Raw genomic sequence first — 20026 nt, 5'->3', positions numbered from 1 at the left:
AACCCTTCAAACGTTGTCTGATCATCACAAATACTTTTCATATAGTTCATAAATTTACTCCAGTCTTCGGTAAATTTCTGGTCCTGCCCGTTTCGGATCCTTCCTGTTAATTTGTCTAATTCTGCATAGTCCATCAATGTCATCCTCCATTCTTCAATCGTTGGCAATTCTTCTTGCTTCCATTTCTGGGCTAATAGTATTCTAGCTGCTGTTACTGCATATAAAAAAAGCTTACATCCTTTTCTATTTATATCACTTCCCACCATTCCCAATATAAATGCTTCTGGTTTCTTTGTAAATGTATATTTCAACATTTTTTTCAACTCATTATATATCATCTCCCAAAAAAAAAACATTTCACCTGTTCCGATTCCGTGGACTTGAACCTGGGATCCTTTGCATAGAAAGTCTGCACTGTGCTTTCTACCCACAGCTTCTCTTTCTGTTTTCTTATCACTGGTTATGTAATTTGCCACTGGCAGTCTGTGGCTAGCACTTTCCCTCCGAACCAGAAACAGAAACTGGCTTCAAGCCATGCTTTCCAATTTTGGCTTGGAAGGCGACTACTAGTCATTGTTTGCTGGTTTGGAATCTGTACGAACTGTTCAAGCTATGCATGGTGAAGAAATCCACCTGCAGGAGGACAGGAGGAAGGGTCCTAGTTTCCTGTTCTTCTCCATAGTTTGTAGGAGATCTTAGCCTATGGTCTGGTTCATATGTAAGGGAAACCATGGTTTTCTGCTGCAGGAACAAGCCTATATGAGCCACACCTCTGTGCGCCTGGTGCTCCCAAGGGGAGATGAAGGACGACATGAATCAGAGGCTTGTGAAGACTTGTCTGTGCTACTGTGGAAACTATGGTTTTCCATTATTTCCGATCAGATTTTTAAAAGAAACTCTCCGTAATATAATAAATACAAAATTGGGAATCGTGTTCATATAATTATAATGCAAAAAACCCCCCCTGCTAAATTGATAAAAGTATAAATATTTATCTAGGTAAAGGTAAAGGTAAAGGGACCCCTGACCATTAGGTCCAGTCGTGGCCGACTCTGGGGTTGCGGCGCTCATCTCACTTTATTGGCCGAGGGAGCCGGCATACAGCTTCCAGGTCATGTGGCCAGCATGACTAAGCTGCTTCTGGCGAACCAGAGCAGCACACAGAAATGCCATTTACCTTCCCGCCAGAGCGGTACCTATTTATCTACTTGCACTTTGACGTGCTTTCGAACTGCTAGGTGGGCAGGAGCAGGGAGCGAGCAATGGGAGCTCACCCCGTTGCGGAGATTCGAACCACCCACCTTCTGATCGGCAAGTCCTAGGCTCTGTGGTTTAACCCACAGCACCACCCGTGTCCCTTATTTATCTAGGTGCCTGCATTTAATTTATGTCTGAACATGTTTTATGAGACTGGGACTCACTCTTTAGAAAACAATGGTGTCAAATGCAGCCTAATTTTTATAACTTCTTGTTTTGCTTCCATTTTTTTCTTTTTGCAACTTTGGCCTTTTGAGGAACATCTGGAATAGTCACTCTAACTTGAAATGTGAAGGCAAACATGAAAGCAATTTTAAAAAAGGAACTTCCCCTCCTCCTTTCTCCTTGGAAAACCTGGGAAGGAAGAGACCTTTTAATGTGATCTTGTTAGCCTTATTACAAGATCTTGCATTTCAGACCTGATTGTTCTGTTGCTGCATGTTGAGGGCTAGATACTTGGCTCTGATCCAGAAAAAGCCAATTGCATTGAAACCTCATTGGAAACAAAGGGAAAAATTAGCTGTGACTCATGATTAAATTAAAACGCTGGAACTGAAGCATGGCTCTTTTTATTTGGCTTGGGGAACCATTATTTGGCTTGGGGGACTATTTTTAAGCATAAACAGGCCAGGTTCACAGGGCACATCAATCCAGCCTTACTCAAACTTGTTGTCCCCCTTCCCCCAGATGTCTTGGGTCAACTGCCATTGGCCCCAGCCAGCACAGCTTCAATCCTCAACTTTTATTTGCCCCTTGTAGGTACAGAAGCTTACTGTTCCATCTGCCACCACTAGCCATTACTGTTTCTGCAAAAGCGATATGCCACAAATACACCAAACTTAGGTTCTTAGGTTGTTCTTAAGTGCTTAAAAAGGTAAAGGGACCCCTGACCGTTAGGTCCAGTCGTGACCGACTCTGGGGTTGCAGCGCTCATCTTGCTTTATTGGCCGAGGGAGCCAGCATACAGCTTCTGGATCATGTGGCCAGCATGACTAAGCCGCTTCTGGTGAACCAGAGCAGTGCATGGAAATGCCGTTTACCTTCCCACCAGAGCGGTACCTATTTATCTACTTGCACTTTGATGTGCTTTCGAACTGCTAGGTTGGCAGGAGCAGGGACCGAGCAACAGGAGCTCACCCTGTTGCGGTCCAGTCGTGACCGACTCTGGGGTTGCAGCGCTCATCTCGCTTTATTGGCCGAGGGAGCCAGCATACAGCTTCTGGATCATGTGGCCAGCATGACTAAGCCGCTTCTGGTGAACCAGAGCAGTGCACGGAAATGCCGTTTACCTTCCCACCAGAGCGGTACCTATTTATCTACTTGCACTTTGATGTGCTTTCGAACTGCTAGGTTGGCAGGAGCAGGGACCGAGCAACAGGAGCTCACCCTGTTGCGGGGATTCAAACCGCCGACCTTCTGATAGGCAAGTCCTAGGCTCTGTGATTTAACTCACAGCACCACCCACGTCCCTGCTTAAGTGTTAGGTTCTACATATTCTTAATATGGTAAGTAAAATTTAGATTTCATAATTTGAAACTGCGTGGATTTCAATTTCGCCAAAAGTCTATATTCTCTCACCCCCTCCAGCACAGACCCTGGCAGCTAATTTTCTCTGTTTCCCTAACATTTCTGCAAATACTGGTTTGATTCGTGACATCCTCCGCTATCCCCAAGAAACAGCAGATTGGCAGATTTTAGGACTTTCCATTTCTCTGTAGGTTAACAGCATACCACTTCAAAGTGGTGTCTCTTTGGGGGTTTTTTTTGTGGGGTGGGGGGGGGTAGTTAATGAGAACATATGTGTTCAATAGCCGGGATGCATTTTGACAAACAGCACTTTTCGCGATGTGTAGTACAAACGTGTTGTAACCTGGCTGCTCAAGCCCACTGTTTTTCCACTAGCTTTCTGAAATGGTTTGTCCAGTTGTGATATAACACTAACATGCTCAGAGCTCTCACCTGATCTGAGTGTCGGTAAAAGGCCCGCTAAGAGAGATGTAGGAAGTTTGTCTTGTTGCTTTATTCTCTCCCATCCCACCCCCTCTATTTTTTCTGTGCACTGCTCAATTACAGTATAATTGAATATTATTCTGTGTTTGTCCATTATCTCTGTTGAGCACTCTCGAAAAAGGTTCCGTTAACTCCAAAAAGCGTAGAGCTAAGATAAAAGTCTTGCAACAGTGAGCAATGGAGCCTCCTCTCCCCATTTTTAAATTCTTTATGGTGCTTCTTTTCCCCCTTTGGTCTGGACAACACAGCCTTTTTCTTTAACCCCCAGTTTTTAGACTTGGCAGGCTCCCTGCCCCCATCGCACCCCGGTCTACTTTTGGCGTCTGTTATTAGATAATGTAGACAGCAAGCATATGGTTTTTTAAATGATCCCAAGTAAGTCATTTTTGTTATTGTTGCTGCAAAATAATTCAATAGCATTCCACGACTGGTTGTGTCTTTTCTGCATTTATTCCACGGGGCTCTTGAGGGGTTTGCTAGTATCTTTCAAACTGATTAATTCACAGAAATGAACGAGAAGAGAAATTACTTCTTTCCCCAAGGAAGTACAAACGCTAGCCTCTCTCCTCCCTTCACAACACACATTTCCCTGTCTCCTGAGAATCCAGTACCCTAAAGAATTCATTTTGGTAGGCCCCATTCCCTGGGGATTAACATATTTTACCAACTGGAGTCTATCTTATATGAAACACATGGCTACAATTAGTTATGATGTTTTCATTCAGTTTATCGGTGGCTGTAAAGATAAAAAAATGCAAATGTTTCCTGGGTAGCGTCTTAGGAATAAATTAAGGCTGATGGGAGTACAGGGGTACCTCGGGTTACAGACGCTTCAGGTTACAGACTCCACTAATCCAGAAATAGTACCTTGGGTTAAGAACTTTGCTTCAGGATGAGAACAGAAATCATGCAGTGGTGGCAGGGCAGCAGCGGGAGGCTCCATTGGCTAAAGTGGTGCTTCAGGTTAAGAACAGTTTCAGGTTAAGAACAGACCTCCGGAACAATTACGGTAAGTTCTTAACCTGAGGTAACGTAAAGGTAAAGGGATCCCTGACCATTAGGTCCAGTCGTGGCTGACTCTGGGGTTGCGGTGCTCATCTCACTTTATTGGCCGAGGGAGCCAGCATACAGCTTTCAGGTCATGTGGCCAGCATGACTAAGCCGCTTCTGGCGAACCAGAGCAGCGCACGGAAACACCGTTTACCTTCCCGCCAGAGTGGTACCTGTTTATCTACCTGCACTTTGACGTGCTTTCGAACTGCTAGGTTGACAGGAGCAGGGACTGAGCAACAGGAGCTCACCCCGTCGTGGGGTTTCGAACTGCCAACCTTCTGATCGGCAAGTCCTAGGCTCTGTGGTTTAAACCACAGTAAAAATCCTCTAGTTCAAGCCAGTCAGGTTTACACAGCAATCTGTAGCTCTCTCTTTAGTGAGTGTGCAGCCGGTTTGCTTGCCAGACAAATAGGAAGGCCATCGGATGATTATCCCTAATCCAGTTTGCTTGCAGAAGCAGTTGACAGACAGCTGGAAAATCCCACCCACCCCTCATATATTTTTGTACTTTTCTCTGTGTATGTGTGTAAATAATATGTCTTTCACCCATAGCAACCATGACAGGGTTTTATAAATGAAGCATTGTTGTGATTGTTTGAACAACGTTTAAATTTTAATCCACTTCCTGAAACTTCTTTTTAGTGCAGCAATAAAGAACAAAGCAACAATGTGTTAAGTTTTCTTTTCGCCAACACATTGCTACTATGAACCTGTTCATCTTGGGCACTTGGAAAGCTTAACTGTGATTAAGCCTTTGATTTCTTTTTCTTTTTTAAAAAGAACAAATTAAATAGGTGCTTGTACTGTATTTTCTTTGAGAGTTTGGAATGCCCCTTTCTCCCTTTCACAGTCTTAGGGGTACTCCTAAATTTGCCGAACTACAGAAATAAAAATTAAAAAAAATCAAGGGGGGGGGAGCATAAGCTCTGTTGTTGTTGTTGTTGTTGTTGTTGTTGTTGTTGTTGTTGTTTTGGGGGGGGATGAACTAGGGATGAGACCACAAAACAGACCATTAAGGTCTGAGCCATGGAATCCTGCCGGAATGTTTCCCCAACCCTTTCATAGATTAAAATAGGTTTGTGTTGCATACAGATGTCAGTTTAAGGAAATTATTTAATGCAATTGTGCCTTCCTTAATGTTTTTAAAATTTAATAAAATGGATTTTTTTATCCAGTCCTTCAGGTGTGGGATTAATTCTGGCTTCTCTCACCAGCCAATACACTTTTTTTGCCCCAAACCTTGAAACAAATTAGTAACCAAAGCAAGATAGGCGGCCTCTTGAATTTTGAGACGCTATCTCGTGCTTTACTCCCATGAACTTGGCAGATAGAAATGAAAGTTTTTATAACCTTGAAGTAAGTGTATGGGAAAATGCGGCTGAGAAAGACACAGCGTGAGGCTTAGGGGTTGTTGTTTTGTTTTTTATAAAAAGACAAACCATTCAAAACACACCCACCCACCCACCCGCCCCTCCTCCTCCTCCTCCTCATAGGAGCACAAATAACTCTTCAATATCCTTGAAGAGCTGTGGACTAGAAAATAAATGTAAGATGAAAAATACATTACTTTGTGCCCACAAAAGTATTTAAGAAAGTAATTAACAATTAGTTGGAATGCAACAGGAAATGGAAGGAAGCTTGTTCCCTCATCTCTTTCCCCCGAAGACCAGTAAGTTTTAATTATTGTTATCTTTATTTACACTAATTGTCTGGAGCTGTTTGGAAAGGATGGAGGAATGGGAAAGAATTGAAACCTGAGGTGCCATCTCTGTCTCCTTCATGTACCACACAGGTTTTGGCTGCTGACGATGTGATACTGGGCACCTCTTCCTAAAGTGCTTGCAAAAGCTGCAAGCTTGTCGGATGAGATTTAGAAGCCTGATGGTGCAAATGAAGGAAGCATCTTGGTTGTTGACCAGAGAGGAAAGGAAGCGTTTCATACAGCCTGTGGACATCTATATCTCTTCCTGCCTGAAATTGTAATGTAAATGCAGGGCTGGTTTACACATCATACAAACATTAACAGCTCTGCTGGACTAGGCAGAAGGCCTGTCAAGTCCAGCAGTGAAAACAGAACCCAGCATCTTTAAAGTGAGAAGATCAAACAAACAAAAAAGGTGGAATCCCAGGTCGTTTGCACAAAGCTTGTAGGAAAGTTGGCTGTTCAATGGCCATTCATTCAGATTTGATTGGAGGGAGGTTAGACGATATCCCTACTTTCAGGTACATTCTCCTGGCAATTTGTTGTTGTTGTTGTTTAGTCGTTTAGTCGTGTCTGACTCTTCGTGACCCCATGGACCAGAGCACAACAGGCACTCCTGTCTTCCACTGCCTCCCGCAATTTGGTCAAACTCATGCTGGTAGCTTCGAGAACACTGTCCAACCATCTCGTCCTCTGCTGTCCCCTTCTCCTTGTGCCCTGAATCTTTCCCAACATCAGGGTCTTTTCCAGGGAGTCTTCTCTTCTCATGAGGTGGCCAAAGTATTGGAGCCTCAGCTTCAGGATCTGTCCTTCCAGTGAGCACTCAGGGCTGATTTCCTTAAGAATGGATAGGTTTGATCTTCTTGCACAATTTACTTTACTGCAAAAAGTCCATTTAGGGGTTCAGCAGGGAAGCAGCTGTGTTGGGCAAAAGCACCGATTCCATACACCCTGGGCAATATATGGCAGCAGAAGATTTTGCAGACAATTTACACACCTGTTTTTCCTGCTTGAGCCCTTGTGCAGGATGAAATCCCAAATGTTGATAACCTCCAAGGAGAATGTAGCTGGAATCGTGCAGTGACTGGGAACAGGTGGGAACCGGGGTGTAGAAAAGATGTGACAATCTAAAAACGGGCAATTGTCATGTGGTTTATTTTAGTTGAACGATTGGTGAAGTTTGCTTTAGTGGGAAGATAAGATCTGACTTGTGGGGCATCTTATGATAGTTGTGGTTATAATGGGTGGTGTATGATCCTTGTCTACGAAGGACCAAAACATTTGGCGGAACAGTACAAGCTCCATTTGATCTTTGCTAATGAAAAGTGCACCATTCCAGGGGAAAATAAGTGCATTTCAGCTCGAATGTGGTGAAATAACCCCACCTATCTCTGTTGAGTGTACTTTAGAAACATGTTGTTCGTAGATGGTGGCTGTAATTTTCTCTCCTTTTGCAGCGTGTTTATGGTTTATTTGCTTCTAGCAGTGTGTTTATGGAAGCTGTGTCTGCTCACAGACAGCAAGGCTGGAAAACCTCAAATATCTGTTTGAAAATGCCATTTTTATTTGCCTGAAATTCAGTTCTATGCAGGGTTGGCTCTTAACCATTGAAGGTGATTTCTAAATCGTTTGCAGTTGTTGTTGTTGTTGTTTTTAAAGCAATCTTATTTTACAGTCTTATTTGCAGACTGTCATCTTTTGGCCTCTTCCCTTTCACACTGTTATGGTGCTGTGGATAAATATAAGTACCGAGGATGTACAAAACAGGCAACTCCCGCCAGGTCATGCCAGCTAGAATAGGCAAACTGTGTGGCAGGGATATCTTCCCCCTTGCCTGTTGCATCTCCCTCCATAAGTAATGGGGCAGGAGTCTTCCTGCAGCCAGGGACATAATTCAGTTATGTTTCATGGCTGCGTTTGCAAGGACCTGGTCACTGTCAGACTTCATTTACTAGATGATAAGAGAAGTCATTTCACTTTCACTCACATTCCCCCCAAATCTGTATCTCCCTCTGGCCATGTTTGTGATTTCCCTGTTCTCTGCAGAGCCTTAAATTAAGTGAATATTGAACTGCACATGGGAACTATTATCATTTGTCAACTGCATAAACATGCTTTGTCGTAGAAACTTGACAAGAGGAGCCAGTCCTGGTGTTCTGTTGCTGCCAAACCATGGAGACGATGTGCTTTGGTGACTGTGCTTTACCCCCCCCCCTCTCCTTTTCCTTTACAAATGAGAACAATGCATTAAAAAATGTGTCCACGCTGTGAAAACAACTGCATTATAGAATCAGAAATGGTTGTGAGGGAAAGATTGATGGTGGCAGTCAACCAAACTGTTTTGGTCTATAAGGACATCACACCCTCCAACATTTTCCTAATGAAAATGGGGATGGAAATATATTTTTAACAACAACAACAACAACAACAACAACAACAACAACAACAACAACCAATTTATTACTTATACCCCACCCATCTGGCCGGGCCTCCCCAGTCACTCTGGATGGCTTCCAACAGGATATTATAAACACACTAAAACTTCAAACATTAAAAACTTCCCTAAACAGGGTTGCCTTCAGATGTCTTCTAAAAGTCAGATAGTTGTCTATTTCCTTGACATCTGCTGGGAGGGCGTTCCACAGGGTGGGCGCCACTACTGAGAAGGCTCTCTGCCTGGTTCCCTGTAAGCTCACTTCTCACAGTGAGGGACCCGCCAGAAGGCCCTCGGAGCTGGACCTCAGTGTCTGAGCAGAACGATGGGGGTGGAGACGCTCCTTCTAATTTACATTTCAAAATATTCATTTAAACAACCTTAAATCAATGACTTCCCTTCTTCTCTTTCCGTGTTCATTTTGCACAACATACATCCCTGCATATTTTACATGCACTAAACCATTCAGTATCCCATAGTTACATCCATCAAAACTTATTTACACTGTTGAATTTATCTTAATGCTACCAGCGTTTTTTAAAGTACATAATTTTCATCTATATATTCAATAAATACTTTCCAGTCTTCTTTAAACATACATTCTTCTTGTACTCTTATTCTATATGTTAAATCTGCAAGCTGCGCGTATTCCATCAGTTTAAGTTGTCATTCGTCTTTGGTTGGGACCTCGCTTGTTTTCCATTTTTGGTCTAGAAAAACACGGGCTGCGGTGTATACAAAAATAACCTTTTTTGACATCTGGGAATTTCCATCTGAATTATCCCCAACGAAAAGGACTCGTGTTTTGAGGTTTTTTGGAAAGGTATTTTTAAACACTTTTCCCCCAATTCATTATATATCATTTCCCAATACACTTTTACCCTTTTACAAGCCCACCACCTATGATAAAACATACCCTCAACTTCATTACAACTCCAGCACTTACCTTATTTGGACTTGTACTGTATAAGTCTTCCTTGGAGGGTTTCAAACAGAGGTTGGATGGCCATTGTCAGGGAACTGCCATCGGAGCCAGAGGGAGAGAGAGGGCTCCAGAGGGATTCCGGAGAGCGTCCCGGGATGGGGAGAAGCAGCCCATCTTCGGGGGAAGAAAATCAGCGTAGCACCAGTGGAGAAGGGGGGGGGCAGATGGGGGAATCGGCGAGGCGGTCCCATGACTCCTCGCCGGGGACCAGTGGGGAGAGCACGGGTCCTCCGCTGCCCACACCCTCCTTGCGCAGAAGGCTTCCGCGCAGGGAGAGTAGGCGGAGACTAGGCGTCAAAGAGCTTCTTTGCTGGAAGAAGTTCAAGAAACGCCCACTGACGGATTCTGCCAGCGATTGAGACAGCCACGGGTGAGTGGCTGTCCGGACGGAAAAGGTTCACTCAGACAACCCAGCCAGGTGTGGCACCAGTTTACGCATGAGCAACCCCTAGAACCATTACAGCCATGGATGCTGTAGTTGAGATTCCTGCATTGCAGAGGGCTGGACTAAATCTCTTCCCATGCTACAATACAATGATTCATTGTTCATGGATCCAGGAAGAAATAAAGAAAATACTAAGTATATCATACAGTAAAAGGCCAGAGGCATTCCTTTTAGGAATTTTAAATGATGATATTCCATAAGACAAAACTATTTTTTTCTTATACGCGACGTCTGCAGCAAGAATCCTGGTAGCTAAGTATTGGAAAGGGAATCAGTTACCCACTAGGGGAGAGCGGTTATGTAAGCTTTCAGAATACTTAGAATTAGCCAAATTGACAGACATAATAAGACAAAAACCAAAAAGTGAAGTAAAAAAAGAATGGGAGCGCCTAAATGAATACCTTAAAAGTCAAGGTTCGAGGACAGAAATCTGGCTGAGTCTGGAATAACCTTGTGAAGTGAAAGGTTAGGATGTTAGGATAGAGATGATAAGGAAAACAGGAAGACACAATGAGAGATAAAGGAGGTGCTGTAGGATTGGTCAATGTTTGTTTTTTTAGTGTTTATATTATTAACTTGTAAGATATGGAATTTTTTGGTTTTTTGAATGTTAGATTTTGTGTTTTGTGTATTGTTATTTTTTGATATCTTTTGTGTTGTTTTTTGGAAAAATACTAATAAAATTTATATATATATATATATATAATGATTCATTGTTGTGGGAGATATGAACCTCTTGACAATCCTTTCCATGGGATTTGGTGTTTCTTTATTCTAGTCTTCCTCAACATGGTGCCCTCTAGATCAGTGTTTCCCAACCTTGGGCCTCCTGCTGTTTTTGGACTACAATTCCCATCATCCCTTGCCACTGGTCTTGCTAGTCAGGGATGATGGGAGTTGTAGTTCAAAAACAGCTGGAGGCCCAAAGTTGGGAAACACTGCTCTAGATGTTGTTGGGACTCCATTTCCCATCAGCTCCAGCACATATAACCATAATAGTCAAGAGCCTAACTCTATATGGAGGGCACTGTGTTGGGCTGCACTGGCCCACAGTGACACAGGAGGCTGCATTATGCCATGTTAGACCATGGGCCCATTTAACTCATTATTGTCTTGACTGAAAGGTAGTGGCTTTCTGGGGTATAATATAGGGGACACTCTCAGCCCTGTCTGAAGATTGAGCTGGGTATTGAACCTTGAGACCATGGGGGGGGGGGGATTATGTACACTTGAAAACATTGGCAGCATTAAGATGAATTCAACAGTGTAAATAAGTTTTGATGGATGTGGCAATGGAATACTGAATGGTTTAGTTTTTGTAAAATATGCAGGGATTTATGGTATTGTACTGTGACACGGGTGGCACTGTGGGTTAAACCACAGAGCCTAGGACTTGCTGATCAAAAGGTTGGTGGTTCGAATCCCCGCAATGGGGTGAGCTCCCATTGCTCAGTTCCTGCTTCTGCCAACCTAGCAGTTCGAAAGCACGTCAAAGTGCAAGTAGATAAATAGGTACTGCTCCGGCGGGAAGGTAAACAGCATTTCCGTGCGCTGCTCTGGTTTGCCAGAAGCAGCTTAGTCATGCTGGCCACATGACCCGGAAGCTGTACGCCGGCTCCCTCTGCCAATAAAGCGAGATGAGCATTGCAACCTCAGAGTCGGCCACGACTGGACCTAATGGTCCGGGGTCCCTTTACCTTTACTATGGTATTGTAAAATGAACCATGGAAAGAGAAGAAGGGAAGTCATTGATATTTTAAGGATGTTTAAATGAATATTTTAAATTGCAAAACAGAATAATTAATAAAAAATTATATAAATGAAAAAAGAGAACCTGGGACCTTCTACATGCTGAGCCCATGAGCTCGTTCTGCCCTTCTGCTTCATTGCTAGCTATTTCGTGCTGATTTTGTGGAAGGTGGAGCTGAAGCATTTGCCACACATGATAGTGGGGAAAGGGGGGGAATCGTGGAGTGTGAAATGTGGCCCACCATCCTGCAATTTCATTTTGCCTCTTCTGTGGTTGTGCACAACCACGGCAATGCACTGCCGTGGACCTCCATGCCATTTTATCTTGGCTCGGAGATGCTTCCGGCTCTGGGCGAGGAGCTGTGGAAGAGTGCTTAAAGCTCACATCTCCCTGTTGCCAAGGCAACAGGGTGATGCTTGCTCTCTTTCAGTGTCATGCTGCAAGACTTCAGCACAGGAGAGAGAGCCTTGCTCTCAGGCAAAGTGCATTTGTCTTGCTTCCAGCCCTGCGCTGCAAGGCTGCAGTGCAGCAGAGGGACAGAGGGAGATGGGTATTCTTGTTGCATCTCTGAAAGGAGCCTGTTCATCCTGTTTGGCAGCCTCTGAAAGGGGGCTGCAAAGCTCCAGGATGTAATTTGACTCAGCCCCAGCTTTCTGTGCTATTACAGTATTATTTTTTTGGACAGCAAAGGATGCACTCCAATTATTGCTTTGGGCATGTGCTACTCAACTAAGTCTGGGAGTACCTAACTTGGATGAAGCTGGCTTTTGAACACTCCGTGAAAATGAAACTGGGGTACAGTTTGAATTCATGTGCTTTTTATTTTATTTTTACATTTACAGTCTGCCTTTCCCCCAAGGAGCTGAAGGCACGGAACACAATATGCCATCTGCCCATTTTATTTTCACAACAGCCCAGTGATGCAGGTTAGGCTGAGAGACTGTGACTAGCCCAAGGTCCTTCAGTGAGCTTCATTGCTGCGTGTGAATTTGAACCCTGGTCTCCCAGGCCGCAGCCCAGATGCTTATCTAGCCAGTGTGGTGTAGTGGTTAAGAGCGGTGGACTCGTGATCTGGTGAACCGGGTTCGCTTCCCCACTCCTCCATATGCAGCTGCTGGGTGACCTTGGGCTAGTCACACTTCTCTCAGTCCCACTCACCTCACAGAGTGTTTATTGTGGGGGAGGAAGGGAAAGGAGAATGTTAGCCGCTTTGAGACTCCTTCAGGTCGTGATAAAGCGGAATATCAAATCCAAACTCCTCTTCTTCTTCATTAATGGTGCTGAATACTAGCAAGTTGCATGGGAGTTTGCGGTCAAAACAAACAGAATTGAGATGTGAGGAGCTGGGCAGAGAAATGGACAGGTAAAAGGCTCACAAACATCAGCTTGGAGCTGAAGCGGAAGGTGACGTCATATGTGTGGAGGCAGGTTAATGTGTCTGTAGCGGTCATGTGTTTGCGCCTCCCCACTGAAAAAGCAAGCAAGACCTGGACTGTGATGCAAAGGGACGCTTTGTCCACACTGCACTCACCCAATCCACAGCTAGTCCTAGGAGGAAAGTTCCCATTGCTTCCTGCAGAGGCATCCTGGGAAAAAATTACAATTTCAGGGGTGGCGATAGTGACTGAGGATTTTCAGTGGGACTGCCATGTTGGGGAAAATGTTAATCCCTTGTGGACTAAAATGCTGGTCCTGCTTTCTCCCCATCCCCTGCTATTGTTATAGCAAAGGACTGAACATGCACACTCTCAACATCTCTTTTCAGGCTGTTAGACCTGCATGGAGCAATGTGAAATGTTGGCGGACTTCAGATCAAATTACGTTTTAAGGATGCACTAAAATTTTGGGACACCAGCCTGCCCTCGTCTCATTTATTTCATTAGGTTTAAGTGCATGCTTAACTCCTGTTGCAATCAGCGATTAAACCTTGGATTGTGCCCTTGGCTATCACTTGATGTCATTAATGGGGAGATGCCCAAGTTGTGTGTTTTGAACAGCGCCGTAAATATCAATTGTGGAAATGCAATTTAATTTAGAGTGCTGTGAACTTCACCATGCCACATTTTTCACTGCTTCTTGTTTTTTTCTTTTCTTTTTCATAGACAAAAGAGCTGTTCTTCACAGTGAGAGCTACTAAGATGTGAACTTGATTGAAAAGGTAGGTATCCTCTCATGTAATCTAACTGAAAATTTGCAGTGTACTGAGAAATGGTGGAACCTCCTGGTACATGGAAGTGGAAATAAAAAAATGGCTTCTTTCTCAGAGGTTTAATTGGGGGCTGTTAGGAACAGTTGAAACAAGCTGTCTCTGAATACACAGAATACAAAGCTGCCCTGTTTCTGTAGTAACTACTGTCTTTTATTTTTAATTTATTTAATCATTTTTTCAATACAAACAACAACTGCAAAAGGCACAACAAAAACCATAATAACACTAATAACACAACGTGACAATTCAGATTTGAGTACTGGTATACCTATGACTAGGGACGCAGGTGGCGCTGTGGGTTAAAGCCTCAGCGCCTAGGGCTTGCCGATCGAAAGGTCGGCGGTTCGAATCCCTGCGGCGGGGTGCACTCCCGCTGCTCGGTCCCAGCGCCTGCCAACCTAGCAGTTCGAAAGCACCTCCGGGTGCAAGTAGATAAATAGGGACCGCTTACCAGCGGGAAGGTAAACGGCGTTTCCGTGTGCGGCTCTGGCTCGCCAGAGCAGCGATGTCACGCTGGCCACGTGACCCGGAAGTGTCTCCGGACAGCGCTGGCCCCTGGCCTCTTAAGTGAGATGGGCGCACAACCCCAGAGTCTGTCAAGACTGGCCCGTACGGGCAGGGGTACCTTTACCTTTACCTTTATACCTATGACTACACCTTTTTAACAATATTTCCCCACCTCTCCTTCCCCTACTTCCCACCACTGTCTGTCTTATCACTTAAATATTCCTTCCAGATTTCTTCATATTTATCCATTCTTAATTTGCGTCGACATGCAATTCATTCATATGTAGCTAGTCTGTCCATATTATCAATCCATGTGCTCAATGGAATCTTTTTGTGGCTCTTCGAATTCATCAAAGCAAGTTTTTTTGCTTCTAATATGGCACAGTACATCCATTTTTTTTGACCCCTTGTAATCTCCCTTGTTTCTGGAATATAATTGGGGGCTGTTAGGAACGGTTGAAACCAACATTCTCTGCTTTCCTTGCTCCTCTGTCTCTGAATACACAGAATACAAAGCTGCCCTATTTCTGTATGTTTTGCAGCTGAAGCAAAAGGAGGGGAGAACCTTTGGTTCTCCAGCTGTTGAACTACAGCTCTCTTCAGTCATAACTACTGTCTGTGCTGACTAGGCTTGATGGGAGATGTAGTTCAGCAGCATCTTCAGGGGCAACTTCCCCCAAATCTCCTGTAGCTAGTTTTCTACCTTATTGGATGAGGCATCAGCTGCTTTTTAAAAGTAAATTGTGGATGTGCAGCTCTGCCTCCCCTCCCAGATTGACTCCCCTGTGCCTGCAGTTTGTCAACTTAAAATTGGGACCCGTGTGTATATGTGTGTGTGTGTGTGTGTGTGTGTGTGTAGGCAGGCAGGCAGATAGGGAACCCTTTGCATTTCTGTTCCAGATCAGACTTCCTGCACTTGTTTGCACTGCAGCGGGGAGCTCCAATTTGAGTTCCACAATCTGGATCAGAATTGTGGCAGGGGGAAAAAGGTTTAAGCCCCCTTTCCAGGTCCCGATCCAGATTGGCTCCCCTAAACCTGCATTTTTTATTTATTTTATTTTATTTTTTAAAAGTAATCAAGAAATGTGTATGTGCCCAGCTCTTCAAGTTTGGCTTCTTACAGATTGTGCATCACACACAATTCACCACTGTGCATTTCAACCCTGGTTAAGAATTAGGTTTTGCCACTCAGTGGGATTTGACAGCCTGAGGCAGTGAAGGTTTTGTAGGTAGTGGCCTGGTTCTCACGTCACACTAAACTGTGGTTTGAAACAAACTATGGTTCACTGAGCATGAGTACTATGCCGGTGCATGCTGCTTAAAAGTTATTGCAGTGTTCCTCCTCCACTACCATCATGCTGCAGATGAAACAAACCAGAGATTGGCTTGTCCTGTTGTCTGAACCCTCGCTCTTGGTTTGTTTCTCTCCAAACAATGAACAGTAATCGAGGTTTGTTCTTGGCTATATTTGCTTGCGATTTTCTCAGAGGCTGGTGTGAAACATATTACAAGCCCAAGATAACACCGTGAGCCAGACTCTGGCTTGTTTCATTTGTGGCGTAACAACAACAGGAGAATGGGAGGTGCACCATGGGAAATTTTTGAGCAGGAATTGATACCCATTCACATTCAACTATAGTTGGGTTGTTGTTGTTTTAATGCTGTGGTTTAATGTGACGTGCAGACCTTGGACCAGTGTGTGTTTGAGCAGGTTTTCATTTATATGTATAAAACATGCCAGAATAGAACGGCATCTCATTAGTATTTTAGAAGTTTACTGAATTTGATGTGCCTAGCAGGAATGAAGTCTGCGTACTGGTGATTTAAAAGAAGAGATGGTGGGGGGGAAGGATTCATCAGTCCAAAGAATGTAGCTGGATTTTGCATGCTTGTCGCCAAATGAGACTCGAGGTGTCTACATAAGGTTCAGAATAATTCTGTGTTACAAAATGACGGAGCAGTTTAGTTGCTGAAGGATGCTTCTGGCAATTTCTGTAATGTAAGGGCAATTTGTGTCTGTTGTACAAATTCCATCTGATTTCTGTCAATCAGGCCTGTGTGATTTGGTACTCGTCAAGCCAACAAACCAGCCCATTGGCAATGGAAGGTGGCCCAGCAATAATTAGATATACCTATAAGTTTTGCCACATACCTGATACTGCCCAAACACCTGGGAAGCTGGTGTTTGGCTCAGTAGATCCTAGGTTGTGTATGTGTGGACAGGGGTTTGCAGAAGGTAACTTTTTAATTTTACTTTACTTTTAGGGTTTTTTAAAATAATATTATTTAAATTTAGTTTGGGAGTGACTACAGCTCTCCTAAAATCTCTCTCTCTCTCTTGTTTTCTCATTCCTAAATGGTGACAGCTGACTCTTCAGTACCTCCCTTTCATTAGAAATGAAACATGTCCAGCAGAAAGAAAAAGCATGGAAATGTAGGAATGTTAAGGACAGTAGGAAAGGATATTTTGGATAAGTATTATGCTTCCTTCACTCACACCAATATAGCTGGAAGCTAGTCTGCAGATTTCTTTGAATCTCTTAAAGGTAAAGGTAAAGGTACCCCTGCCCATACGGGCCAGTCTTGACAGACTCTGGGGTTGTGCGCCCATCTCACTTAAGAGGCCAGGGGCCAGCGCTGTCCGGAGACACTTCCGGGTCAGGTGGCCAGCGTGACATCGCTGCTCTGGCAAGCCAGAGCCGCACACGGAAACGCCGTTTACCTTCCCGCTGGTAAGCGGTCCCTATTTATCTACTTGCACCCGGAGGTGCTTTCGAACTGCTAGGTTGGCAGGCGCTGGGACCGAGCAGCGGGAGCGCACCCCGCCGCAGGGATTCGAACCGCCGACCTTTCGATCGGCAAGCCCTAGGCGCTGAGGCTTTTAATCCCTCTTAAAAGAATAAAGACACAAGAGTCTTTCTGACTAAAGTAACAAAAAGTTGACTCACATTTCAGTTCCCAATTTGATCCCTGAAAGGCAGGCTTTACATAGTAGTTACATAAAGAGTGAGCTCATCTCAAACAGAGACTAAACTCATGTGCTGCTGGCTGAGAGTCAGCAGACAGCAAAATTACATTAAGATGACAAAATGGCTGCAGGAGAGCAGCATGGCAGCAAAATAACAGCAAGACAAGTGAGCAAGTGAAGCAAGGAAATAAAGACTGAGAAAATGGCTGCATGACTCGGCTCTTTTATGGAGTCAACCAGAGCCACGCCCATCTAGGTACGCTGGTGGCACTGTGGTCTAAACCACTGAGCCTCTTGGGCTTGCTGATCAGAAGGTCGGCGGTTTGAATCCCCATGACGGGGTGAGCTCCCGTTGCTGTACCAGTTCCTGCCAACCTAGCAGTTCGAAAGCATACCAGTGCAAGTAGATAAAGAGGTACCGCTGCGGTGGGAAGGTAAACAGCGTTTGCATGCACTCTGGTTTCCGTCACAGTGTTCTGTTGCACCAGAAGCAGTTTAGTCATGCTGGCCACATGACCTGGAAAGCTGCCTGTGGACAAACGCCGGCTCCCTCGACCTGAAAGTGCACCGCAACCCCATAGTTGCCTTTGATTGGACTTAACCATCCAGGGGTCCTTTACCTTTACCTACGCCCATCTCCCAGCTCACATGTAGGGGGAGGATGTTCCAGACCAGTGGAACAGGAAGTTAAAACACCTGGATGGCTCAGTTGGTGAGGGCATGGTGCTGATAACGCCAAGGCTGCAGGTTCGATCCCCATATGGGACAGCTGCATATTTGGGTTGGACTAGATGATCCTCAGGGTCCCTTCCAACTCCACGATTCTATCTATTCTATCCCCCTGCCTGTGCCCGCTCTAGGGAAACAAGGAATGTTGATTTGACTGTACCAATTGATTACATCCCACAGGAAGAATTCTCTTACTGGTAGCCAGCAGGAGTCTGTGGACAGTCACTGCATGTCCTAGAAGGCATTGGTGAATGGTAGGGCTTGCCCATCTAAGGAGATATCCAGGCCCTGGCAGGGGTGGTGGTGGAAATCATGCCCTCTCTTGGAACCTTCTAAAATGATAGACATCAGAATAAAAGGTGGCGGTGGGGAGGGGGGCAAAGCCTGTCATTTGATCACCACCCCCTGGTATGGCAAGATGGCAGCTTAAGGGGTTTTAGTGTGAGGGGGAAACTGGCAGATTGCAGAAAAGCAGAAAAGTCCTCCTTTTTTCATAATTTTTATTAAATTTTCTGTTTTGCATTTTAGAATACTCATTTTAAACAACCTTAAAATATCAATGACTTCCCTTCTTCTCTTTCCACGGTTCATTTTGTATAACATAAATCCCTGCATATTTTATATAACTACACGATTCAGTATTCCATTATTACATCCATCAAAACTTATTTACACTGTTGAATTTATCTTAATGCTGCCCACGTTTTCAAATATACACAAGTTTCCCTCCATATAATTAATAAACACTTTCCAATCTTCTTTAAATGTATGTTCTTCTTGTTCTCTTATTCTATATGTTAGGTCCGCAAGCTGTGCATATTCCATCAGTTTAAGTTGCCATTCTGAAGCCAGTGGTTCTCAAAGGGGGTGGGAGGAGAGGATGGCAAATGTGGCAGGAAGATTCAGGGACAATCAAAGAAACATTTAAACATATCAGTGTAGTATCATATCATATTGCATTGTATCAAAAATATTTTTTTTCAGGAGGGAATATGCAACCACAAACATGTCTCTTTTGGAGAGCATTGTCTAGTCTTCTATAGTTCTCCCCGACGTATTGTTACAAACAGGGATTTTCAACTCTGACAGATCTGAAAAGAGAATGGCTTCTTTGTGTCAATGAGGAGATGAGAGGTTTTTTTCTCGGTTCAGATCTAATATAAATGTGATGACCTGGCAAAAGCAAAATCACAACTTGTGTTTGTATACATGCTTAAGGTATATATGCAAGAGGCTTGTTTAGTATTATATTTTGGGAGCGATTTTTGTTCTTAGCTAGTTGCATTGTTTTATAATTTCTGGATGTTCTGTGATCATATTATAAAATAGTTGCGTTCTTTCTTATAAACCAAGCACTCTGCTAGGAGTTTTTTTATTTTTATTTTTCCAGTGTATTTCTTTTTTTCTTTGTTTAAATATATCTTTATTAATTTAAAATAAATACAGTTATGAAAAACAGACGTACATACAAGTAAATAAACATACAGTCAAACACGCTTTGCTCAGGCACTGTGTTTTGGCTCTACGTTGCATCCTCCGAGCCCTCCAGCTCTTCGCCACTAGAGGCGGGACCTCCTTCCTCCGCTGAGGAAGTGCTGCTTCCCACAATCTTTGGGGGCTGGTGGAACAGCTGTGTCCTGCAGGCCCTGCAGAAAGATGTCAAATCCTGCAGGGCCCTAGTCTCTTGTGACAGAGCATTCCACCAGATCAGGGCCACGGCTGAAAAAGCCGTGGCTCTGGTTGAGGCCAGCCTAACCTCTCTGTAGTCTGGGATCTGCAATATGTTTTTGTTTGAAGACCGTCAGGTCCTCCGTGGGACATACCAGGAGAGGCGGTCCCATAGGTACGAGGGTCCTAAAATCAAACAAAAATCAAAAGCTGTCTTAAAAACAAAAGAGCAGCCTAGTAAAACTTGAGGAGGAAGCAGTGAAACGCAGAGGCGAAAGTGTCTCAAAAGAAGGCTGGGTTTGGAACAGA

At 44.1% G+C, this 20026-nt stretch overlaps 1 protein-coding gene across 11 annotated transcripts in view; it reads left to right on the top strand.

Moving 5' to 3' along the window:
• The window catches only part of PLCB4 (phospholipase C beta 4), a 235423-nt gene that overhangs the window by 40009 nt on the left and 175388 nt on the right, over positions 1 to 20026 (top strand). For 10 of the 11 annotated variants that reach the window (XM_079969714.1, XM_079969711.1, XM_079969709.1 and 7 more), the window contains exon 2: positions 13739 to 13794. The gene's annotated coding sequence lies outside the window, so the exon portion shown is untranslated. Of the gene's footprint in view, positions 1 to 6280; positions 6300 to 13738; positions 13795 to 20026 lie in introns of those variants that run through there. The other variant, XM_079969715.1, reaches the window with a different exon arrangement.

This window comes from Podarcis cretensis, assembly GCF_951804945.1.
Source record: "Podarcis cretensis genome assembly, chromosome: 3".
In the NCBI taxonomy this organism is placed as follows: domain Eukaryota; kingdom Metazoa; phylum Chordata; class Lepidosauria; order Squamata; family Lacertidae; genus Podarcis; species Podarcis cretensis.
The sequence above is the reverse complement of the archived record's forward strand: the minus strand, read 5'-3'. Positions and strand labels throughout refer to the sequence as shown.